Source organism: Canis lupus, chromosome 8 (assembly GCF_003254725.2).
Source record: "Canis lupus dingo isolate Sandy chromosome 8, ASM325472v2, whole genome shotgun sequence".
In the NCBI taxonomy this organism is placed as follows: Eukaryota; Metazoa; Chordata; class Mammalia; order Carnivora; family Canidae; genus Canis; species Canis lupus.
The window spans coordinates 66,994,419-67,022,152 of record NC_064250.1 but is presented as its reverse complement, the minus strand read 5'-3'; positions in this window follow the sequence as shown (position 1 = coordinate 67,022,152).

Here is a 27,734-nt window from a genome sequence, read left to right as displayed (position 1 = left end):
AAAATTTTTGACAAACTCCAAGCACCATTCAGAAATGTGAAGGGCTCTCAGCGGGACCTTGTTATTCTGAACATTAATACAAAGCCATTCCGTACGATACAATACAACTTGATTTTGTATGGCACCCCATTCAAGTAGGAACCCCAATGGAAGCTTACACATCCTGTTTTTAATCAGATTTGAGTGATTTAATTTCAAACACACAACCACTTTTGCCTAATGCAACCTGCATTTGAAGAAAGGTTCCTTCGTGACAACTGAGTGAGAGAATGACAGGGGTTTTATTCTGACTCTGACTCAAAAGGCCACATTTTGCCTCTGATGAGGGTACATAAATACCACCTAGGGTAGGGTGAGTGATGGGTGGCATGCGATTTTCCATTTTCCCCTTCTATGAAGTACTTACGTGCTAAAATTATAGTATTGAATAACAACAAAAAATACCAAAAATGCCTTAGTTGTTGTTTTTTTTTTTTTTCCTTGAAAAAAAAAAAAAAGTTCTGTTTATCCTCCGAAGGTAGAAAGGCAGCTTGGTAAAATGAAGTAAAGAGTGGATCAAGATTCTTAGCCTTTGTTCCAGGGTCTACCAACTAACTGACCAACTTTGTGATCTTAACAGCTTTTCTTCCCTTATATTCAGTTTCCAAACCCTAGAGGAGCAAAGGTCCATGCTTTGGAGTATACACTCTCTGTGACTTCTGTTTATTAACACAGATCCCTGCTGAGCTTCTTCTACTTAGGCTTGGTCTCTGAGTACTTAGGAGAATCCACTGATCCGTTACACTTAGGTTACAGATACTCAAAGAGAAGCTCTTGTTTGAACAGACATTTTGAGCTAAAGCTAATGTTTGGGAATTGGGGGAGGCAGTGCAACAGTGGCAGGATAGGATTAATACATAGGGTTGATAGCAGAAAGAGAGGTTCCTTATCCTGATAGCTTGGCTTTATTTATAGGTGACCAACAAAGACTAAATGGACAGCAGTGAGGCAACCTCTTAAAAGGCAGATGTGCCTATTAATCTAGAGCATGAATCACACACAGATAAGAAGTAGCAGAACCAGTATTTGACCTTTGTTGGTCTTGTTCTAGTATAAGCTTGCTTAGCCACAATTCTATTTTACCTTACAATTTAAGGTAGAACCTTTCTGCCTCCGGTTGTTTCCTTAGACCCTCTTGGCATTACTGATTTCCTTCCATAATTCTATACCTTAAGGCTGCAGAAGCAGCAGATCCTTTTTTGAAAAATACCCCCCTCACCAGTGTAGCCATGGCAAGGATCCTCGGAGGTGGGCAATACGCATGCATATTGTCTGCAGTTTGGTCTACTTAATTCAGACAACAGAAACAAGTGATTGTAATTATCCTACAGGAAATCTATGACTTCTGTTTAATTGCCTATTTGGTCTTCTACTTCCCTACAATCTTAATTCTCTCCATAACTGTGGAGCAGGACAGCAGGTGACCTGTCTGATGACCCTGTTTCCTTAAGTGAAGCTGATTATCAGTTGTCTTAATCAACAGATTAAAAGAAGATGAAGACTCCACAGAGCCTTGCAGCCCTGCTGCTTTTGACACCCCCACTCCCCCACCCCCAGTCCCAGGCTATGTCTGCTGACTCAAGTCCTGGCCTAGATCCTGACCCTTGGATGAAGCAACCTTATATGGCTCCGTAGCCATGCAGGTTAGCTCTTGTTTTCACAGGCTTTGATCCTTAGCACTTATGTGTCGCCTTTGGCTCAATCCCAAATCTCATTCTAGCTTATTGGCTTCTGTCTGCTGGGCCTAGCAACTGAGAACCCAACCCCAGCCATTGGCCCATTCTACCTCTGATCCCTACAGATAGGGTTTCCTTAGTTAGTACCTCCCAACTGTCAGCCTAATAATCTTCCAAGAATTAATCCTACATCTTTGACAAGGGGAAAGTTAAAATCACTAGCCTAATAGACTACCTTTTGGGAACTGTGTGGTTTTTTCCATTACCAGCAGCCAATATGTCAATTCTCCAACACCAACCATTGTCACCAGCCATTGAACCATTTGGTTCAATTCTGACACTAACTACCTAAAGTTAATGCAGAGTAAGGGCTCAGCCTCACAAGACTGCCCTCATTTCAGATGCCAGCTGCAAGTGAAACCCCCAGACTATCCACACTTCTATCCAGACAAGTACAAATGTGGGGGCTCCTGCAACCCCCTACTTGGTTTCCATAATTTTCTAGAACAACTTACAGAACTTAGGAAAGCATTCATGATTACTGTTTAATTATAAAGGATACAACATAAGAATGGACAAATAGAAGAGATGCATCCAATAAGGTATTGGGGGAGGGGTGCAGTATAGAGTTTTCATGTCCTTTTAGAGTGCTCCATCCACTTGGCACATCCATGTGCTCACCAACCCAGAAGCTCCCCAAATCCTATCCTTTAGAAGTTTTTAGAGAGGCATCAGTCTATAGATGTAATTGATTAAACCATTAGCCACTGTGACTTAATTTAATCTCCAGCTCCTGTCCCTTCCAGGGTAGGTCAAGAGGTAGGGCTGAAGGTTCCAATCCTTAGGTTCTGGGTTGGCTTTTCTGGTAACCATCTCCCCCCCACCCCCCACCATCTTGAAGCTATGTAGTCTGCTTCATCCTATGAGTCATTTCAATGAAATATAAAAGGCACTCTAATCACTCAGGTGGGTTTTAGGAGCATTACATCAGGAACCAGGACAAAGACCAATTTTTAAAAACATTATTATACCACAGAAACCTAATAAAAATTTAAACCTAGGATGAACGCAACCTAGCCAAGATTTCAAAGAGGAATCTATGTCATTGGTCAGAAGAGAAACACTTCTCCAATTTGCAAGACCCTGGAGCTGCAGAGGCCAACAAGAGACTCTGCTGGGGATCAAGCACAGTTGTGTTGAACACAGAGATACTGTCAGCTACCAAGATTTCCTGAGGACATATTATATACCAGGTGCTAGTCAAAGCTGTGAGATTACACTTGAAAACAAACTAAAGCTCCTGTCCTCCAGCAGCTATGTTCTAGTTGTAGGAGATATACAATTCTTGTACTGTGTCTTCAGGTTGTCCTAAGAAACTCCTTCCAGCTGCAGGATGAGGTAGGAAAAGATGGAAGGAAAAGATGGATGAGAGGAACCATGCCACAGAGAAGTGCCAGGAACTGAAAAAAAAAAAAAAAAAAAAAAAAAGAAGTACTAAACTCATTAATGGAACCTAATGGGAAAAAATAGGGTAAGTCACCTCACGGTGGAACTTGGAAGTTCTAGACATGTATCTCAGTTCCCTCTACCAAAGAGGCCAAGCCACAAGATGTCCACATGAACTTGGACCCCTCTGAGAACAACTGTCATCTTTTAATGTCACTATTGAGGAAAGAGGGACACCAACGCCACTGTTCAGATCTCCTACCCTCTCCCTGTTCTCCCAGTCACTGAAACCACACTGGCCTATGGATTGTTCATTCAGGAAATCAAGCACATTCTTGATCCTGGACATTTGCACGATTCTAATAGTCTTTCTTGCAATACTGAAGTAGTTCACTCCCATGTTGCATTTAGATCTTGATTCAAGCATAGCTCAGAGTGGCGTTCCCTGCCTATAATGTATCAGTTATATTTTCCTCCTACACACAACATATTTATACCCTCTCACTCTGGGTTTCCTTTTCTTATTACAACTTGATTTATATCTATTTGCTCCATCTCCTTATTTCTAAGACAACTTTACCTGGAAAGTTCTTTGATTATTTTATTCATGACATAGTACCTAACACTATGTACTTACCTAACTATTTGATAAATGACCATTGTTTGAAGATGTATATATAGTTGTGACCTAATGCAATGTGGCTCAGTAACTCTGGTCAAAGATGACTGGACTACAGAAGGAACAATGGCTTCTTATAGCCAATTTGTAGGGTGGCTGGTAGACTCGGAGTTCTGCCTCACTGGAGCTATGTACCCATCACATCCTTTGTTTTTTGGATTGAAATGGGAGATACTGAGACAGAGACCACTGGGACAGGGAGTATTTGTAGAAAGACAATGGCTAGGTCCCATTAGAGCATGGGTGTACAGTTTTCTTCTGCTGAGAATATAAAAGGAATACTCAAGAGTTCCAGTGTGTGGAAAGCATTGGGTCATGAGGCCCAGAAGTACTGTGGTTTCTGTTCTTTCCAGTTATTTTTTAAATCCCTTCAGAGCTGATACAAGTGGCTGAGGATCCAGTTTTCCTTTTGTAATGTGTCTCTCTGCACCAAACCCTCCGTGCTTTGAGTAAATTGAAAGGATCTCTTGTTTCTCGGAAACCAAGAAATCTTAACAATATTTTCATACTTTATGTGGGTTTTCAGGCCTGGTAATGCCAAGATATGTTTGGGTTACAGAGGAAGGAAAAGGAGAAAAAAGGGAGAAATGAATAAAGGGAGAAAGTCTAAATTAGAAGGAAGGAAGTTGATGGACACCTCTTGAGGACCTGACATATATTAATTGTGTGTCTAAATGATCACGCATATTTTATTTTCACATATTTAGGATGGTTTAGGATACAAACAATAACAACAACAAACACCCTCTTCAAACTGGCTTAAGGAATAAGGGAATTTGTCTCATGTGCAGGGAATCCAGGTCTAATGTAGGTATAGAGCATAATCAAGGACTGAGTTTCAGTTGTCCCCCCTCTTTTGTCCCCATTTGGTGTGACAGCTTCATCCTCAGGATAGCTCCCCTTATTGCCATGTGATGGAATCTAGATCTCTGAGACAGCATGCTTTTAGGGGTCAAGAGAGAAGTTTAATCCCCCATGTGACAGCCCAACCTATCACTACTCAAGTTATGGGTTTTTGAACTTGCTCTACAGAGTGACAAGATGACCATTATTGACTGTAATGGCTCAACTACTCTTGAATGTGAGGATCTTCTCTACCCTTTCAAGTCACAGAAGTTGCATAGGGTAAAATTGTATACTTGAATCAAAGATAGATTCTTTTCCAAAAAAAGAAGTGAGGAAGGGATGTATCATCACCATTTCAGAGATAAGAAAATTGAGACTCAGTGAGATTAAGTATCATGTTCATACAATAGTAATGGACCATTCAACTAAGTGACAAGTTGACATTTGTACCCAGGTCAGTGTATTTTAAAGCCTGTATTTATTGCATAAAGGATAAAGGAGGGAGAAAGTGAGAGAGGAAGAAGAAAAGAAGGAAAAGTAGGAAACAGAGAACAAGCAAGAAGTGAGGAAGTCACAAGCTTCTTTCCCCAGCAGGCCTTGCTATGCACCCGGGCCAGCTTAAGAACCAACTGTCACCATGTGGTTTTCCAGCTCATTACTCCTTGGCATCAGCAAGTTCTCATTTGTGAGAAGAAAACAATGACTTTAAAAGGCTCATAAAGATTCTTGGACATCAACAGAGGCTTCCCCAAACATAATTTCATTACATTTGGAGAAAAGCGAATCTGCGTTTTTCAGAGACAATCTTTGCTTCCAGATATATTAATTTACAAATGAACAGAAAGCAAGGGTCCTGTGGTTGGCTGAACTCCAGATATTAGAGGAAGAAAATAGCTGGAGTCATTCAACTAAACTCAAATGTAACAGAGATTCCAATGTCCTGACTTTTAAAGAAGCTTCCAGATTTATGATTTCATTCTGGACTTGGATTTCTTGGTACCTGAGACTAGTAATATTTTAAGAGGGAAGAAGTTTTCCTTCTGTCCAATGGGACATCCTGGCCTGTTTCTGCTGTGATATCAAGATTATTTGAGTGTCCTGTCTTGGGATTGAGTGTGAACTGGAACTGACAGTGAGCAAATCCTGTGGACCACAGCACCCGGGCAAAGGGTGTTGCTTAATACTCAAAGTGAAGCCTGCAGGCCATTTGGTGGTTTTTGGAAGAGTCCTGCCACATGTGACTAGGGTTGGAGGAGCCAATGTTTCCAGAAGAGATCTGAAAGGAGCTAGGTAGGAGTCCAGAGCCCTTGATAATTAGGACAAGATGCTGGGAATCTCCAGGAAAAATCATGCTCTCATCAGAAGATCTATGCTCTGAACCAGTCAGTGATGAGATTAAGACATCACTGCCCAGAGGGAATACTTCATATTTAATGCCCCAATTCCTATTGTACCAGTGTATTCACTGGTTGGCAGCCAAATTTTCTTCCAAACTCATCTGAATTTGAGTCTTAAGCATATCCTTTATTGGCTTAATCACGTGCTTCAGTTCCTTTAGATGCAAAATGGAGAACACATATGCAACTCGTGATTTCTGCGGGTTGGTTTGTTGTCAGCAGTAAGAGAACAGAGGTAAGCAAATGCCTAGAAGGTTGCATTACACATGGAAAATAATAACAATTAATAAGTTAAAAACCTAGCAATTAATGTAATTATTAATAACATCAAAACCTACATATTAATTTGAGTGAGATGTCATGGCAAAATATCACAGACTGAGTGGCTTAAACAACAGAAATTTGTTTCTCACAATTCTGAAAGCTGGAAATCCAAGATCAAGTTGTCAGCTGATTTAGTTTCTAGTCAGGGGTCTCTTCCTAGCTTGCAGATGACTGTCTTATTGCCACGTCCTCCCATGGCAGAGAGGGCAGTTTGGGTTGGGAGGTGGGGAAGAAAGAGAGAGAGAAAGATAGTTATCTTCTGCCTGTTTTTACAAGGGCACTAATTTTTATCAGATCATCTATGTCTCAAAGGCCCTGTCTCCCAATACCATCATATTGAGGATTAGGGCTTCAACATATGAATTTTGGAGTATACAAACATTCATCTGTAACTATACACACACACACACACACACACACATACACACACACACACACACAAATGTCCCTACAGTTTTCCTTGACTGAGACTATCAGGTTTTCCAAGGCTTCTAAAGGTGCTTAGCATGGTAAAATGGTATCATTAGAGGAAGGATTAATCACATCTAAAAGGGTACACTTGAGCCTATGTTCTTCAGAGTTCCCTCCAGGGATTTGTCAAAGCTGGTGTGGTAACTACATGAGAGTAGTTGCAAATCCACACTGAGTATTCCATTAAGCATCACGGCCCAGAAGAAACTTTGGACTGAAAAATGACAGAGACACCTTTCCCTGGTAACCCATGCAACTTGTCCTGGGGTTGCCTTGAAAAGCTTTCATTTTTAAATTGCCTTGTTTTATTGGCCAGAGAGTAGGACTCATTCCAATTGGAAAGCAGGAGTAGAAGATAGAATAACATTTGTTGTGGAGATCACCCCTCCCAGGACTGCCATTTTCTTTCCTTTTCTATTATTTAAGTTACTAAGTTATTTTCTCCAAAGAAGCAGGGAACCATTTTCAATTCATTTTAGCTACCTGACAATTGTACCTACAATTCCAACTTTGGTGTCTATGGTAAACCTTACTAATATTTCACAAAAATCTTTTCTACAAAATCCCGAAGAGGCATAACAACATTTAACACAGAGCTCCACACAAACTATTGCCAATAAACATTTGCAAATCAGTATAAAATCAATTTCCTATATATGCTGAGCTACTTCCTAGATGGGCCTGGATGATGGGAACGTTCACATCTTTGGTTTGACAAAGCCTCAGAAATTTCAGAAATATTTAGGGCATCTGGGTGGCTCAGTTGGTTAAACATCTAACTCTTGATCTCAGTTCAGGTCTTGATCTCAGGGTCCTGAGTTCAAGCCTCGAGTTGGGTTCACTTAAAAAAAATCACTGGGGCACCTGGTGGCTCAGTAGGTTAAGCGAGTTGACTCTTGATTTTGGCTTAGGTCATGATCTTAGGGTCCTGGGATTGAGCCCTGTGTTGGGCTCTGTGTTGAGTGTAGCCTGCTTAAGATTCTCTCTCTCCCTTCCCCTCTGCCCTTCCCCCTGTTCTAAATAAATAAATAAATAAATAATAATAAATAAATAAATCTTTAGTTAAAAATATAAATATCAGAAATATTTGGATCAATGGAAGGATCAATGGAAAGATTATAGATATTAGAATTTGATAATTACTTGAATCCTGATTGTGTCAAATCTAAACTCTATAGCTTTGAGGAAATTCTTTATGACTCAGTTGTCTTATGTGATAATAAGGAAAAATATTGCCTACCTACAGACGTGGTCTCAGGTGATCTTGTCTGTCAAGCCTTTGGTGCAAGATAGAGTAAATTGGCTCTTTTCTACCATAAGCTACTCTTGTATCCTGTGTGGGATAAGTTTATATCCCTGATAAATAATTAACTGAACATTCCTAGAATTAAAGAACCATATCACAGATAACTTTATGTTAATATCAATATTTTGAAGAGAGGTCCAATTCTGGTAATATCAGAGTAACTCGTATTGGATTTATACTAATGGCAATAACAATTACAACTCTGAAAAAATATTTTAAAATATTTGGAAGTGGGAATCCTGGGTGGCTCTGTGGTTTAGTGCTGCCTTCTGCCCGGGGCATGATCCTGGAGACCTCAGATCGAGTCCCACGCCAGGCTCCCTGCATGGAGCCTATTGCTCTCTCTGCCTGTGTCTCTGTTTCTCTTTCTCTCTGGTGTCTCATGAATAAATAAATAAAATCTTAAAAAAATAAAAAAAGATATTTGGAAGTGTTGGAGAGCAAGCAAAACTAGGTAAATATGATTCTTGAAATGAGAGATAAATTAGATGAGTTCCAAATTTACTCAGCTTTTTCAGTGTGAGTGTTAGGGAAGAAAACTCAGACATAAAAGAATAGCATTACTGGGTGAAAGAGAAAGAGATATGAACTTAAGACTGGAAATTGATCAGGGTTTGAATAGAATATAATGACCCACATTTAAGAAGCCCCAAATTCTACATACTAGCTATTTTCTAAACCTTTGACTATTCCTAAAATTCATATTCATGAGAAAAGCACCAAGAAATTATTAAGAAGCCCAACAAAAACCAGCAGCTGAGAGCTAAAGAACTGGGTGGTTTCAGTAGTTACTCGGTACTGGGAAGACATAATTTGGAAGTGATGTCTGTCTCATCAAATTACAGAAGCTTAGTAAAAACTATGTGTTTTTCACTGGAAACAGAGAAGTACTATGCCAAAAGAACAAACACTAAACCCAGGGACCATGCAAAGAAAATAAAATAAAGTAAACTGGCCCTAGAAAGAAATAAATCCAATCCAAGAAGACCTTCTAGGAAATTAATTATCTTGCATGGAAATAACAAAACCAAACAACAACAACAAAAATCTCAACATTGTTATGAAAAACAACAAAATCCAGGAGTGTCCACATAAATCTACAATTTCATGTATGCAATAAAAATTCCCTAACTGTACCTAGAAGGAAGGAAATGTAGTTAATAATCAAGAGGAAATATAGAAAAGAGGAACAGACTGGCAGAGGACTCGAGGATGAGATTCATAGAAAGGGACTTTAATACAGATATTATAACTTTCTTTTTTTTAAAATTATTTATGATAGTCACACAGAGAGAGAGAGAGAGAGGCAGAGACATAGGCAGAGGGAGAAGCAGGCTCCATGCACTGGGAGACCGACGTGGGATTCGATCCCGGGTCTCCAGGATTGTGCCCTGGGCCAAAGGCAGGCGCCAAACCGCTGCGCCACCCAGGGATCCCCAGATATTATAACTTCTTAAAGAAATTACAAAAAAGAAAAGAGTGAAAGAATTAGTAAACATTTGAGCATTCTGAGGAGAGACATCAAAGCTATAAGAAATAACCTAAGGACATTTAGAATAGAAAAATACTCTATACAAAACAATAGTGTGGATCTAAAGCAGTTTGAATACAACAGAAAAAGGACCTGTGGATGGTTCAATATAATGTGGAGTCCAGCCATAAAAGAAAATACTAAAATCATTTAAACAGAGCTTCAAGAATACGTGGAACAGTATGAAATTTTCTACTATGAGTGTAATCAAAATCCCAGAAGGAGAGGATAAAGAAAGTGGTGAAAAAAATAAATGAAGAAATAACGACCAGAAACGTTCAAATTTGGAGAAAAAAAATATTCATTCACAAGACTAAGAGGCTCAGGAAATAACAGGCAGATAACAGAGTCAAACTGCTGTAAACAATGAATAAAGATAAAATTATAAAGTATCCACAGAAAAAATATACTAATTACAAGGCAATAAATATAATAATGATGACTAACTTTTAATTAGGTATGATAGAGGTCAGAAGGCAGTGAAATTGAATCTTTAAAGTGCTGCAAAAAGATCTGTTGATTCAGAAATCCATATTGAGTAAAAATATCCCTTAGAAGTAATAGTATAATTAAAATATTTTATATTTTTAAAAATCTGAGTAAATTCATCGCTAGCAAACTAGAGAATAAGAAATGTGAAACAAATTTCCTCAGGCAGAGGACAATAATATCAGGTTAAAATTCTGATTTACACAAAGTAAGGAGGAATGCCAAAAGTAGCATACATGAGGCAAAATAAAACTGAAAATTTTAAATCAATTTTTAATAACTTCAATGAATAATTGAATGCTTAATGCAAAAATATATATAAATATTGTTGACATTTACAACACAGGTAGAAGTAAAATATATGACAATAGCAGCATAAAAATGTGAAAAAGAATACGAAATATTGCATTATATTGTTCTTATCTTATATTTAAAGTGATATAATATTTTTAAATAGGCTGGGAGAAGTCTTGCAACAACATTATAGTGACAAAACAACATTAAGATAATAAAAAATAAAATATAGAGATATAGCTATCTAAGGTAAACTACCTAAGAAAAATGGAATCATAGCAAATATTGAGTTAACTCAAAAAGGCAGGTGTGAGGAATAGAAACAAAACAGATGTGACAAGTGGAAAACAAATAGAAGTATATTTAAATGTAACCATGCCGATAATTACACTAAATGCAAATGGATCAAACATGCTAAAAAAAGGTAAATATCCTCATAATGGATAAAAAAGCAAATTCCAACTATATATTTACAAAGAAACCCTAAAAAAAGACCCCAAAAAAGAAACCCTTCAAATATAAGGCACTAATAGATTAAAAAGAAATAGAAACAAATGAAAATGAAACAGAAATATTAAAATACATGAGATACAGTGAGAAAGCAGTGCTCAGAGGAAAATTTATAGTCAAAATATTATACTAGAAATGAAGAGAGTTATAAAATTAATTATCTAAGCTTGCATCTTAGGAAACTAGAGCAAGAAGTGAAACTCAGCCAGAGTAAAAGTAAAAACTAAAAGCTAATAAATACATGAATATCAGTATCAGAAATGAAAAGTAAGACAGGGATCCCTGGGTGCCGCAGCGGTTTGGCGCCTGCCTTGGGCCCAGGGCGTGATCCTGGAGACCCGGGATCGAATCCCACGTCGGGTTCCCGGTGCATTGAGCCTGCTTCTTCCTCTGCCTATGTCCCTCTGCCTCCTCTCTCTCTGTGACTATCATAAATTAAGAAAAAAAAAATTAAGTAAGACATATTTTAGGTTCTTAAGTTCCACAAACATCAGAGGAATCATAAAGACATAAATGCAGTAACTTTATTATAATAAATTTGAGATTTGGAAGAGATGGGCAATAATTTTAAAGACAAAAACAAAAGAAAAGGATAAAAACTATGAAAGCTTACAAAAAAGGGTTAGAAAACTTGACTATGTCTATACATATTAAATAAATTGAATTAATAGTTCAAAATTTTCCATAAAGAAAATGTTGGACTCAGAATTTTACATTGATTAATCTTACCAAATGGTAAGTTTGCCATTAACAACTGTATACATGTTCTCTTAGAAAATAGAGGAGAAGCAAACATTTCCAATTAATTATATTATCTTGGAATTTCTCTGATAAACAGGTCAGACAAAAATATTACCAAACAGGAATCAGTAACTCAGAAACATAGATGGGGAAATTCCTAACAATTATTTTTTTCAAATCAAATCCAATGATATATAAGAAACATGAGCAAGAGGGATTTATTTTAAGAATCCAAGGTTGGCTTAGCATTTGAAAACTAATTAATTAAATTTACCATATGTAGGAGAAAGGATTTAAGTAAACTCAACAGGTACTCATAATTAATTTTTAAAAAATCTCTCAACGAATTAGAAAGAACAGAAACTTCCTTAATTTATAAAGCATATTTGTAAAAATACCTCTATACTAAGTAAGTAACTAAGATGGTTCTTACTTAATGACTTATTGGCTATTTGCTACTAAGATTAGAAATATAATAAGGATGTTCACTTTTGGCACTTCTTTTTAACATCATACTGTTGCTTCTTGGAAATAGTGGGCCTAAAAAATAAATAAGGGGCATTAAGATGGGCACACAAGAAGTTAAACTGTCTTTATTCATAGACAACTTGATTGTTCACATCAGTGATCCTAAAAAATCTAAAAACAAATCAAAACTAAAAACACTTGCATTAATAAGCGAATTTAGCAAGGTCACAAGACATGAGATCAAAATAAAACTTGTGGGGGCACCAGGGTGGCTCAGCGGTTGGGCGTCTGCCTTCCGCTCAGGTCATGATCCCAAGGTCCTGGGATTGAGTCCAAATCAGACTCCCTGCAGGGAACCTGCTTCTCCCTCTGCCTGTGTTTCTGCCTCTCTCTCTCTCTCTCCGACTCTCTCTCTCTCTCTTTCGGTCTCTCATGAATAAATAAATAAAATCTTAAAAAAAAAAAACCTTGTGAATTTCTACGTATTATAAAGAAACAATTAGAAAATGAAATTTGAAAATCACTGTAATAGCATCAAAAGTCACAAAATACCAAAAAGAATATTTTCCAATATGAACAAGACCCTTACTCTGAAAACTGACAAATGTTACTGAGACAGAGATGTACTATACTGATTGAATGGGAAGACCCACTGACATGTTGATTGTCTTCAAATTGCCAGATTTAATACACTTCAGATTAAAATTCTAGTGATTTTATTATAAAAATTGACAAGCTGATAAAATTTATGTGGAAATTTAAATAATCTTTAAAGAAAATCATGAAGCTAGAGAACTCACACTCTGATTGTAAGTCTTTCTAAACTATAATGTTCTAATTTTTGTGTTATAGAATAGAAATATATTATGGGAACTAAATAAGAAATCCAGAAATAGATCCACAAACATATCATCAATTGATTTTTGGCCAAGCTATTGCACAATATAGTTTAAAAAAGAAAGTCTTTTCAAGAAATGATGCTAGAACAATCAGATAGTTACATGAAATGATTAAGGAATCTTACCTCACACCACACAGAAAAATTATTTTGAGATGAATCATAGAATTAAATGCAAAACAAAATTCTAAATATTCTGGAAGAAAACAAAAGAACAAGTCTGTGATCTCTTTCTTTGAATATGAAAAAGACTAAACATAGGGGGCAAATCACCAAATCTGGATTTATCTGAATTAATTACTTCTAGTCACCAAAAGAGACCATTAAGAAAATCGAAAGACAAAGCACAGAGGATAAAACATTGTAATACATGCATCTGACAGAGGACTTATATCCAGAATATATAAAGAACTTTTGCACACCAAAATAAAAAGATTATGATCCAATGAAACTGGGCAAGAGACAAATATCTAGTTCACAAAAGAAGATAAACAAATGAACTAGAGGACATTGAAAGGCATTCAACATATTTGTCATCTGAGAAACATAAATTAAAACCCCAATAAAATCCTCTATATGTACACTAGAATAACTGAAATTCAAATCACTGACAACTCTAGACAGTAATGAGGATGTGTAGTAATAGCAACTGGATTGCATACATTTTGGGAAGAATGTAAAAGTGTAAAACCATTTTGGGGAACTTTAGAACAGTTTCTTTGACTATTAAGCATTTACCTGTTCTATGAGCCAGTCACTATTCCTAGAGGTTTATTAGAGAGAAATGATAACATATGTCTACAAAAGATGTGTATCAACATTTTCAAAGCAGCTTTATCGATTATAGGCAAAAACTAAAAACAATCTCAATGTTTACCATCAGGGGAGTAGATAAACAAATGTGGGCATACTCATAGAATAACTATGATAAAAAAAAAGAATAACTATGATAACAAAAACAATAAAAGACTAAGAAAAAACACCACCATGGGTAAATATCAGAAATATATTCAGTGAAATCCAGATATGAAAAAGTAAACAATGCATCATTTCCTTCATTAAAAAATTCACCTGAAGTTTAAATTTATTTCAACTTTAAGAATGGGCATAACTACTCTTGGAAACAGAAGTTAGAACAGCTGTTAGCTGTGAGACTACTTGGGGGCCAACTGCCAATAATCATGAGGAAATGCTCTGTAAGGATGAAATTTTCTATATCATCTTTGGTGCATTATTTTTTTGGGAGGATGCCTGGGTAGCTCAGTGGTTGAGCTTCTGCCTTCAGCTCAGGGGATGATCCTGGAGTCCCAGGATTGAGTCTCACATCAGGCTCTTTGCAGGGAGCCTGCATCTCCCTCTGCCTATGTCTCTGCCTCTCTCTGTGTCTCTTATGAATCAATAAAGTATTTAAAAAAATTTTTTTTTGGGGGGGAACAAACCACCAAAGAGTGAGTAGCCTAAAAATAGATGCAACTCTGCCATTTTGTGGGGCTTGGTGGAGTGGTTCTTCGACTCTGTAATGTACTGGGGTTACCAGATGTCTGGACTTTTTTCTTATAGCATGACAGTTACAGAAGCAGACTTTTTGATGGCTAGGTCTAAATCCATCACAATCTTATTTCTGACACATTCTGTTAGTCACATGAACTCATGTCCAGATTCAGAGGAAGGGAAATAGACCCCATCTCTTGATGTGGGGAGTGGCAGGTACATATAAGGAGAGGAGGGACCGTTGGCAGATCTTTGGAGAACATTTCACACAGTGTAAGTGTTAGTTATATGAGTGTACATATTCATCTAAATTTATACAACTCTACTTTTAAGATCTGTGCATCTCATTGTATGCAAATTAAAGCAGATGCACCATGGAGTTGGCAGTGATGATTTAAAGTCTTATCTCAACCCTGTTTAGCTGAGATATGAAAAAAGAGGGGGGAGGACAAAGCTTCTATGAATCTGTATCAAAGTTCACTCATTTCCTGAAGATTTATTTGGCTGAATTCTTTTTTTCCAGCATCAGTTAAAAACATAAAAGATCGTCTGAACACCAAAGAGAAAATTAAAATTGCTCATTTGTTTTCGAGAGTTAAAATGTATTTGTTTTCAAAGAGTTAAAATGTACTACTTGGTTACTTGAACAAACTAATCAAAATTTATTGTAATTTGAATATCTGGGGAGTGAGACGTCTTCCATGATTTGGCCCTTTTTCCTCCCTTGCTGTTCAGGGATGTGGAAGAAGCAACAAAGTCCAGTTTGTGGAAACGCAGGCTACAAAGACTAACCGTTCGTGTTGACCTCCACCACACACTAGTTGTGCAAACTTGGATAAGTGGGTTAACTTCTCTGTGACTCATTTTCCCCAACTATAAAAGAGAAATAGCTGATGAAATTGCCATCAGAATTAGAGAGGGTCATGGTAAAGGGCTTAGCATGGTGACAGAGTCTGTACGTGAGGCACTAGGAACATAATGAGAGGTAAAATACCAAAAGAAGAGAAGGGAAGAGAAAGAAGAGAAAGAAGAGAGAGAAGAGAAGAGAAGAGAAGAGAAGAGAAGAGAAGAGAAGAGAAGAGAGGAGAGGGAGGAGGGGAGGGGAGGGGAGGGGAAGGGAAGGGAGGGGAAAGTAGGGGAGGGGAAGGGAAGGGAGGGGAAAGTAGGGGAGGGGAAGGGAAGGGAAGGGAAGGGAAGGGAAGGGAAGGGAAGGGAAGGGAAGGGAAGGGAAGGGAAGGGAAGGGAAAAGAGAAAAATAGAAATCCCATAGCAGAGAGGCTGCAGACCTTCTCAACCACACTCATGGTGCCCCTCCCTCCATTTAGCCCCACAAAGTTACACACACATTAGCTGCTCTGCCTCTGCAGCACTCAGTGAACTACAAGTAGACTCTAAATATCTGAATTCTTGTCATCATAGGATACTGTGTGGAAATGCAAATAGCCCTAAGAAAGAACTTTATAATTATGAGGGCTATGAAAGAATGCATTCCCCAGTAAAGAATAAGTCTCTAATCATTACAGGTATTAAAGGAGAGAAGGAATAATAACTTCTCAAATTTTGCTCCTTAATATTGCTAGAAGAAAGTGTGCTTGAAATCTGGTTCAAAAAAAAAAAAAAAAAAAAAAAGAAATCTGGTTCACACTCTATCCCTGTGCCTTTGCATAGGTCAGCCTTGTGAACCTCAGTTTCTTCACACTGGTCACATAGAAGGGGTGCCTTCAGGATTAGCGGTGATATATGTCAAGTACCTCACCCTTTGTGAAGGCTCTATGTGCTTATCATCACTATGCTTACTGTCGTGAAAGCCTTATTGTATGTTGAGCCTGGTGCAGGAACTTGCAGCCTGCTGGGCATGCAGACACAGCAAGGTATCATTACAGTACAGAGGGGCAAAAGCTGTGTGAAATGTGGAAGCAATCCTGCAAGTGCAACAAGAAAAAACTGCCTGTGTAATTATGAAGTCAAATGAAAAATTAAAAACAAGGAAAGCTTGGGACACCTGGGTGACTCAGCGGTTGGGCACCTGCCTTTGGCTTAGGGCATGATCCTGGGGTCCCGGGACCTAGTCCCACATTGGGTTCCCTGCAGGGAGCCTGTTTCTCTCTCTGCCTATGTCTCTCTCTCTCTCTCTCTCTCTCTCTCTCTGTGTGTGTGTCTCTCATGAATAAATAAATAAAATCTTAAAAAAAAAAAACAAGGAAAGCTCAATGTATTTGATCACTAAATTTGAAAGAATAGATGGGCGCCTGGGGGGCTCAGTCAGTTGGGTGTGACTCTCGATTTTGGCTCCAGGCTTGATCTCAGAATCATGTGATCAAGCCCCCAGTGGGGCTCTGCACTCAGCATGGAGTCTGCTGGAGATTCTCTCTCTCTCTCCCTCTGCCCTCTGCTTCTGCCCCTGGTGGCACACACACATGTTCTCACTCTAAAATAAACAAATAATTATATAAATAAAATATTGAAAAAAAGATTATCACAGTGCTTGAAAAGCACTCTGAGATGTTTATATTTGGCATGATTGTAAACACAGACATGGGCTATTAAACCTGGAGATGGTTATAATAGGAAGAGAACAGACTTCAAAGCCAAAAAAATGATAGTTCGAGTATTGGCTGCAGCTTCGTCTCTGTGGCTTCAGATAATTAATAGGACATATTCTATGCCTCAGATACCTGGTGTGTCCAGTGGGAATAATACAACTTCTCTCAGCATACCAATGGAAGGATTACGTGGCTAACATAGAAAGTTGTTCAGCACAGAGGCAGACTTAGCTGAATCAATGTCTGCCCCCCCCTTTCATGAAATGACTTGCGTCACACAGCAGTTAGGGTGCCTTTAGTTCAAATAGCATAATAACTAAGAGAGGCTTGAACCATCAGAACATAGTCATTATCTCACAGAATTAGTCCAAAGCTAAGGGAATTGAATTGACGGATTCAGGAGCTCAATGATGTTAGCAAAAGGTTGACTTTTTCTGTGGTTCTGCTCAGCCATCCTCAGCTGGTTGGCTGCATCCCTCATCAGCCCTTCAAGATGACCAGAGCACCTACACATATCATATCTTTACATAAAGACATCCAGGAGGAAGGGGATTTCCTCCTATGTGTCCAATCTGTCTTCTGGTAATGCAACAACTCCCAAGTGTTTCGGACTCAGGACCCCAAAGAGCATTTATGTAATTTATATATGTATATGTGTTTATGTTTATATATAAACACATATATAAACATATATAACACACACATATATAAACACATATATATATCACATACTGCACATATGTATACACATATATATCTACTGCAATAGAAATAAAACTAATAATTTAAAAGCATTTATTTGTTTTAAAAATAACAAAAGCAAAACCACTGTATGCTAATTAAAGTAAATTTTTACTCCTTTTAAGATATTTTAGGGATACCTGGGTGGCTCAGCGGTTGAGCATCTGCCTTCAGGCCAGGACATGATCCTGGGGACTTGGTATCGAGTCCCACATTGGACTCCCTGCATGGAGCCTGCTTCTCCCTCTGCCTGTGTCTCTGCCTCTCTCTCTCTCTCTCTCTCTCTCTGTGTGTCTCTCATGAATAAATAAATAAAAATAAAATAAAATATTTTAATTTTTTTTAAAATTTAATTAATTAACATATAATGTGTTATTGGCTTCAGAGGTAGAGGTCAGTGATTCAGCAGTCTTATATAACACCCAGTGCTCATTACATCAGATGCCCTCCTTCATGCCAGTCACCCAATTATATCATCCCTACAGCGACCCTCAGTTTGTTTCCTATGATTACAAGTCCCTTACAGTTTGTCTCCCTCTCTGAACATTTTATTGGCAAACAACCATAGTTTTTAAACCAAAAACTATAGTTTTATGATTGAATCACTAACCTCTACCTCAAAGCTAATAATACATTATAATTGTTTTTTAAATAAATAGTGAGAAGTGGCCTTGCTTTTCTTTCTTCTCGCTTTCTTTTTCTTTCTTTCTCTCTCTTTTTTTCAAATCTCTTTAATATCTCGCTCAATAGAACACAGTCAGTCTCATACCACCTTCTGCCTGCAGGCTATTAGGATTGCTGTATTGGTTCAAGTATATGATAAAAATCCAGCCCAGCACAGATATGGAGCTGAGCAAAGGAGAAATATTTTAGTAATCTTTCAGATAATTCTACATGCTTTTCTACTACACCAAAATTCAACAAGTGGTGGTTTCTTTAAAAATGCATTGTGGATTCTAAAACCATACTCATGAACTTTTTTATTTTGTTTCATTATCTCTCTTGCACTCTGACTGGATATTTCACATATGCATAATCTTAAAACATTAAGCATTGATTGTTTGGAAGATACAGCTTTACTGAGTTATGCAGACCTTCCAAATGTTGACGCATTTCATTATACAGTTTTTAAAAACAAGTCACTGCTCATATCACCCCCCAAAAAAAAAAAAAAAGTCTTTAACCATCAGGAAGCTGTCAAGCTCATGGTGGAAAGTACAAATCTGCAAAAAAAAAATTTTTTTGTTCTTTAAAGTTCATATTTTATAATTGCAACAAATACTATCAGTTGTTCGGCTCCAAAGTGGAAGACTCACTTTGGTCATTTTTACAAAACTATCTGCCAGGAACTCAAGTTTAATAGTTATAGTCTGTCAGTTGTTCATTCAAGTAAAAATGGTGAGCCATGAAAAAGGGCAGCTGGTTTGTTTTGTAACTCAATTGCATGCATGCTTTCCTGGGTACATGGGCATGTGGCAGAAAAGCCCTACACATACTGCCCATTTTGTTATGCAGAATATTAACAAGGTTATACTTGAGGGTCGAAATTCAATACAATTAGTTTTTACTATTTCATCAAAGATGAAATAGTAAAATGAGTATTGTGTGTGCGTGTGTGCTTGGGTGAGTGGCATTGAATGCAATAAGCATGGGACACTTGGATGCCGCCACCTTGATTCCTGCTAAGGCACCAGCTGTTTTGCCCTCTCTCTCTTCTGCATCCTCAGCGCACATTTCAACACAGTGACAAAGAGAAATAGCATCTTGGTATCGTGACCATAATCATGCCAGTTTTGAATCCTAGAAGCATCACACTTTTAGTGCCACTGTGTTATCTAATAGGTAAGAAAAACCAGCTTTATGTAAACATACCTCCTAACAGAGGCAATAAAAGGGTATAATAAAGGGTTGATTGAATAAATCTCATTAGAACATCCTCTATTTGGTCTTATTCAGCATAAGGCTGGGTATTTTTTAAAAAAAATACAATTACTATTTTTGTAATTAAAATCCTAACAAATTTTTATTGTAGAAATTTAGACACATAAAAAAGTCAAGATTAAAAAATTAAATCATAATCCACCAGCTAGAGATAAATCCTGTCAATATTTTAGCAAGCATCTTTTCTTTCTTCCTATGCATTTATACTATTTTGCAATCTGCCTCTTTCTTTTCTTTTTTTTTTTTTACTTAACATTGTCTCATGAACATTTTTTTCATATCATTAAATATTTATGGACAACCTCACTCTAAATTATTCAGTTCCCCTTCTGACAGGACATCACATTCTGCCTGCAATGCAGTGGTGCCGGGTTTCTTGGTGAGACAGTTTTGAGAACTGGTGGCCTGGTATTTTAGGAATCTTCCTCGTGATGATGGCGTTTACTGATGAAGATGCCACCCTGAGTCCTCGAGGCCTTTTGACAACTGCTGGTTACTCAGGGACATCCCATGTTCTGGCTGCATGTCCTTGTCTTTGATTTTTTTTTTTCTTTCTCACAATCCCGTAGGTCCCGTTATACCTGCCTAGCTAGGTGAGGCTTCCTCTGAATCTTTCTGACACCAGCTTCTCCTTCCTGATATCTTTCTCGTGTTGGTACAAATCATCCCCTTTAAATGTATTTTCATCTTTTAAACCCTGAATTTCCATGACCCCCTTCAATTCCTATTGCAAACCTAAGCACCACAGTCTACACCAAGTATTCTCCACCTGCCTCCCACCTTAATTCTCCATCTCCTCTTTGCCTAGACCCCTACCTCCCTCCAGTCCTCTGGGGACTACAGAACACACTAGGCCAGCTTGTGTTTTAATTTCCACATTTTCAGTCCTACATGTTCTTCCAGAAACTTCATATTTCTCCCAAGAAAAGGTAGAAAACATTTTCCTCCCCTTGAAAGTGGGTGGGGCTTTTGTGGTTACCTTGAATGTGGCTAGAATGGCTATGGCATTGGTTTGGAGGCTGAGTTAGAAAAGGAAGGACAGTTTGTTCCTGGCTCTCTCTCTCTCTCTCTTTTGAAACATAGACCTTTGGAGCCCTGGGTCAACATCTAAGAAGGCTGGCTGCCCTGAAGCCCTCTTGCTGGAGAGACCACACAAAGGTAGAGGGAGGATTAGATGCCCCAAGAGCCTCAGCTTTTGCTGCCACCAGCTGTTGGAATCTCCCAGGCCAGTTGTGCAAGTGAGCAAACCTAAGGATTCCAGTTCTAGGCATTGAGCTGACCCCATTGACCCTGAACGAAGCAGATGCTCACTGACCCTGCTGAGCACTGCCCTCACTACAGATTCATGAACAAAATAAATGCTGCCTTTGCTTAAACTGCTAGACTTTGGATTTTTTTGGTACGATTTTTTGGGGTGTATGATTTTTAATGTAGTAATGGATAACCAGAACATACACCCCAACCCCTATCATTCTACAGCAGATAAACATTCCCTACTGGATAGTCATACAACCCCTGATCAATCTTAAATACTCATGCCATGTTCTCACATAAAACCATTCACTCATTGTCTTTGTCTATTCTAATAGCCCTGCATTCCCCGAGCACTTATGCACTTGGTCTGTCTTCTTCCCATGCTTTTATCTTTGTCTTCTTTTAAATAAATATTATTTGACTCATATGAAATAATTTATCTAATATATGCATGTTAAGAAACATAATAAAGAATGAGCAATCCTGAGACAGAACATTACCAATGCCATAATGTATATCTCATCACTGCTCTGTGAATATCCTTCACAGAGAATTTTGGATGTATTATACTCCTTTCAAAAATTATCTATATTTATTCCTGAGAAATATATTTTTTCATTATTTTGAATTTCATGAAAATAGAATCTTTCTCTCCAAAATAGTCTATCTCTGTCACTTTTCAACCCACCTTAAATTAAGCTTTAAGATATATCTGTATTATAGATATGTCATGCTCATGGATTGGATGAATTAACATTGTTAAAATGTCCATACCAACCAAAGCAATCTACAGATTGCTTTAACAAAGTACCAATAGCAGGGGCACCTGAGTGGCTCAGTCAGTTAGGCAGCCAACTCTTGATTTTAGCTCAGGTCCTGAGATAGAGCCCCTCATTGGGCTCCATGCTCAGTGGGGAGCCTGATTGGGATTGTCTCTTTCCCTCTGCTCCTCCCCCTACTTGTGCTTGCTTTCTGTCTCATAAATAAATAAATAAATAAATAAATAAATAAATAAATAAGACATTTAAAAAATACCAACAGCATTATCCACAGAGCTAGAACAAATAATCTCAAATTTGTATAGAGCCACAAAAGACCCCAAATAGCCAAAGTAATCTTGAGAATTCTTTCAAACAAACCTGGAGCTATCACAATCCTAGATATGAAGATAGACTGAAGAAGTTGTAGACTGCAAAGTTGTAGTAACCTAAGCAGTATGGTTTATACACATAAATACAGACACGTAAAGATCAATGGAACAGGATAAAAAGCCCAGAAATAAACCCACTCATATATGGTCAATTAATTTATAGAAATAGAAGCAAGAATTATAATGGAGAAAAGACAGTCTCTTCAAAAAGTGGTATTGGGAAAACTGGACATCCACATGCAAAAGAATGAGACTGGACCCCTTTCTTGTGCTATACATAAAAATAAACTCAAAATGGGCAAAAGAACTAAACATGAGACCTAACCATAAAAATCCTAAAAAAATAGATGGTAACCTCTGGGACATTGACTTTAGCAACATATATATGGATCTATCTCCTCATGTGACTCTATTTATCATGGTGAGCTTACTATAATGCATATAATTGTCGAGTCACTATGCTGTACACTTAAAACTAATATAATATTGTATGTCAACTGTACTTCAGTAAAAAAGAGAGGTATCTACATGTGTAGCAGTGATTCATTTCACTAGTGCCTAATAATCCATTGAGTAAATAGTCCTCAATGTATTTATTTATTTTCCAGTTGATGGGCACTTAAATTGGATTTTTCCTTTGTTTTGTTTTGTTTTGTTTTTGCTACCGTGAACGATGCTTTAATAAGCATTCTTACACATGTCCTAGGTCATATGTGCAAAAGTATCAATGCCTGAGAATAGTATACTTTGAAATGGGAATGCTCAGTCCTATGAGATCATGCCAGATTTTTTACCAAAGGGTCTGTGTCAGTTCTACTCCCAAGAGTAAGATAGGGATATGATCACCAACAGTTGGCATCACTGAGTATCTTAATTTTTATCTATCTAGCAGTTGTAAATGATGTATTTTATATTAAACTTGTTACTATTTAGACTGTATATCTAAAGATATAAATAGATGTATTTTTTAATAAATTATATATTACTATATTATTAATTATATAGATCAACACATTGTAGATACCATCCATATAATTAAATATGGATATATTATATATCTTACTAATATATGAAGACAGCTATTTATCACTTATCTATGTCTTTTATACTTTCATTCATTTATTTTATTTATTAATTTACTTATTTATGTTTGTTTATTTATTTAGTGTTCTTTCTTTCAATGGGCCTGCTCAATGCTTGCATCCACATTTATGTTGAATGTTCATATTTTCTTTTTTTAAAGATTTTATTTATTTATTTGAAAGAAAGTATGCAAGAGAAAGCACAAGCAGGGGGTGCAGCAGAGGCAGAGGGAGAAGAAGACTCCTTTTTGAGCAGGGATCCTGATGTGGGTCCCAGAACCCTGGGATCATGACCTGAGTCAAAGGCAGATGCTTAACTGACTGAGCCACCCAGGCGCCCCAAATTTTCATTTTCTTATTGACTTGGATTCAGGTATAATACATTTTGGATATGGGTCTTCTGTTTGCTTTGTGATTTCAACTCTCTGAGCTGGCAGCTTGTCTTTTCACAACCTGTTCAGTGCCTTTGGATGAATAGAAATATTGGGTTTTAAAGTAACGGTATCCTTTATGTCGCTGTGTCTTTCTTAGTGGAGATTGGAGGAAAGTTTATGTAAGAGAATCCTTCCCTGGTTGAATATTATAAAAACACTTTAACATTTTTAATGTTATCGCATTTTGGTCTTCAGCATGTGGGGAGTTCTTGTAATGTAGGCATACATTATAAAATAGTCATGCATTTTCATTTTTCCCCATATAAATAACCAAATAATCAAGACCATTCATGTGTTGGTAATTCTGTGCCCTCCCTCTGCTCAGTTATCCAAAGTTCATTCTCTGCTAAATTCTACGTTTTAATGTAAGGATCCCTGTCTGGGCTCTTTCTTCTGTTACATTGAACAATTTGGCTGCCTTGTTGCAATATGACATGGTCTTCGTTATTATACTTTTGTTCTATAGAACTAGAAGTCTGGTAGGGCAAGCTGCCTCATCCGACTTCCTTCTCAGAGTGTATAAGGTATTCTTAGGCTTTTGTACTTCCATATAGATTTTAGCATCAGCTTGTAAAATTCTAGAACAACCTATCGGGGATTAGATTGGATTGCACTGAATCTATACATTACCTCGAGATTTAACATTTTAAATAGCGAGCCTTTATATTGCTAAAAATGATATATTTATCTATTTATTTGGGTCTTTAAGAAAAGCTTCAATAAAGTTTTATTTTAATACAGGTACACATCTTCTACAGAATTATTTATAAGTATCATAGGCTTTTATTGCTGTTGAAAATAAATAGTACCTTTATTTTTTTCTACTTGAATATAGAAATGCAATTTAAAAATATATTGATTTCGCATGTAACCATTTCTCTGAATTCTTATTTTTAACAATTTGTAGATACTTTAGAGTTTGCTATATTGACAATCATGAGCCATAAAATAATGTTTTTCCTTTATTTTCTTTCTATATGTTAATTTTTTCCTTTTTTCTTTTGGCTGGGATTTACAGGGCGATGTGGAATAGAAACAGAGGAAGTGAGTGTTCTTGTCTTGCTCATATTTTGAAAGACTCTACTTCTAAAGACTCACCATGAAGAATATTTACCATAAACTTGGGGTAGCTATGTTTTATCACATTAAAGAAATTTCCTTCTATTCCTTGTTTGCAAAGAGTTTTTTTTTTTTTAAATTATACATGGTCATCGAGCTTTATTATTTACATCTCACGCAGGTACCATGTAACCTTTTGAGAATGACTATCTTCACCAAGGTTAATGCCTTGGAGATACATCTATGTTGTTGTGTGTAGTCCCCTCTCCTTCTGAGTGGTATCCCACTATATGGATCCATTTACCAGTCTGCTTCTGCTTCTACATTAACTCATTGAACAGCACTTGAGTAGTTTCCAGTTTGGGTAATTATGATGAGTAGGTCTACCAAAAACATTCACATATGGGTTTCTGTGCAGATATTTTCATTCCTTTGTAGGATTAATACTTTGGATTAAGGTTGTTGGGTCATATGGAAAGTACATGTAAAATTTTATAAGAAATGGCCAAAGTGTTTTTCCAAAATGAACATAACCTTTTGCATCCCCATTAGGACTATGGGAAAATCCCAGTTCCTATGTATCCACAACACTTGGTATTGTTTTAATTGTAGAAAGTGTGTAGTAGTGTCCCACATGGTTTTAATTTCCATTTTTCTATTGGTTAATGATGCCAAGTATATAATATTGTGTTTATATGTCGTTGGTATATCCTGTTTTGTGACTGTTCAAGTCTTGTGTCCATTTTTAAGCTGGATTATGATCTTACTGTTGAGTTTTGAGAAATTTTTACATCCTGTAAATACGAGTCTTTTGTTTTTATTTGTTATCTCATTTTCTTTTTTTTTAAACTATTTTCTTTTTTTAAAAATTTTTTATTTATTTATGATAGTCACACAGAGAGAGAGAGAGAGAGAGGCAGAGACATAGGCAGAGGGAGAAGCAGGCTCCATGCACCGGGAGCCCTACGTGGGATTCGATCCCGGGTCTCCAGGATCGCGCCCTGGGCCAAAAGCAGGCGCCAAACCGCTGCGCCACCCAGGGATCCCATGTTATCTCATTTTCAAGTATCTCTCCCAGTCTATTTTTTTGTTTGTTTGTTTGTTTTCATTCTCTCAATGCTTATTTTGATGAAATCCAATTTATCATTTTTTTCCTTTTACAGACCATGATTTTATTACCTAATGCCATAAGAATTAATCCCATGATTACTTCTGATAGTTTTATGTTTTACATTTGGATCTTTGATCCAGTTAGAGTTATTTTTTGTGAAAAGGGTGAGAGGTAGGTCAAAGCTAATTTTCTTTTTTTTTTTTTTTTGCATATGGATGTCCACTGTTTTCAAAATTTTTATTGAATTGCCTTTGCAATCTTGATGATACATGCAAGAAGCTTTTTGTAGATCCCATTGATTTTTTTTTGCAAAGAAAATTTTTAATTTCTTCCTTTCCGAGCTGTATGTCCTTTATTGCCTCTTCTTGCTTCATTGCAATGTCTAGGCTTCCAGTATGTTTTTGAAACAGAGTGGTGGACATACTTCCTTGCCTTGTTCCCCACCTATGGGGAAGGGATTCTATCTTTCACCATTAAGTATGAAGTTAGCTGCAAGCTTTTTTTTTGTAGAATCTTTTTTCCAGATTAGGGAAGATTCCTTCTATTTCTAGTTTGCTGAGCATTTTTTTAAAAAAAATTATGAATAGATGTTGAATTTTGTCAAATTCTGTTTTCTGTATCAATTAATACGTTCATGTAGTTTTTCTTCGTTGCTATATAAAAATGAGGGATGCAATCAGGGTGTATTCTAACTTGTACATATTTCTGGATTTGATTTGCTAAAATTTTGTTGAGGATTTTTGCTTCTATATTTATGAACGATATTGTACTATGGTTTCTTTTGCCTACTTTTGGGAACAGAGTAATACTGGACTCATATAATTAGTTGGGAAGTGTTTCTTCTCTTCTACTTTCTGAAATAGATTGTAGAGAATTTTTAATTTCTTCTTTAAATGTTTGGCAGAATTTTCCAGTGAATATCATTTTGGCCTGGATTCTTTTTTCCCCAGAAGGTTTCTAACTATGAAATCAAGTACTTCAATAGAAGAAAAATTGGGGCGCCTGTGAGGCTTAGTCAGTTAAGCTAGGACTCTTGATTTTGGCTCAAGTCGTGGTCTCTGGTGGTGAGATCCAGCCTTGCCTCAATCTCTGCACTCAGCATGGAGTCTGTTTGTCCCTCTCCCTTCCCCCACTGATGAAAGCGCACACTCTCTCTCAAGTGAATATATAAATGTTTTAAAGATTTTATTTATTTATTTGAGAGAGAATGAGAGATAGAGAGAAAGCATGAGTTGGGGTGGAGGGGAGAGGGAGGGCAGACTCCCTGCTGAGCAGAAAGCCTAACATAAGGCTTGATTCCAGGACCCTGGGATCATGAATCAAGCCCAAGGCAGACACTTAACTGACTGAGCCTCTCAGATTTAATAAATAAAATCTTTAAAAAAAAGAATAAGAAAAACTATTTAAGTTGTGAATTTCATTTTTGGTAACCTTTTATGGTTTGCTGAGTTTATGGCTTTCTTTGAAGAATTGGACCATTTCATCTACCAGTCAAAATTTCTATGTGTACAATTAGTCTTAATAATCTCTTATTAATATGTATGGGTTCTCATTTCAAAATATACACATATATCAAACCATTATGTTGTATGCCTAAAACTAATGCCATGCTATATGTCAATTATATTTCAATAAAAAACTATGGAGTCTATAATAATATCTAGTTTTTCCCCTGCTATCAGTAATCTGTGCTTTATTTGCCTGGCTAGAGGTTTATCATGATTTTCAAAGAACTAACTTATGATTTCATTTATTTTGTTTTTCTGTTTTCCATTCTATTAGCTCTATCAGTTCTTGTTGTATATATTTTGAA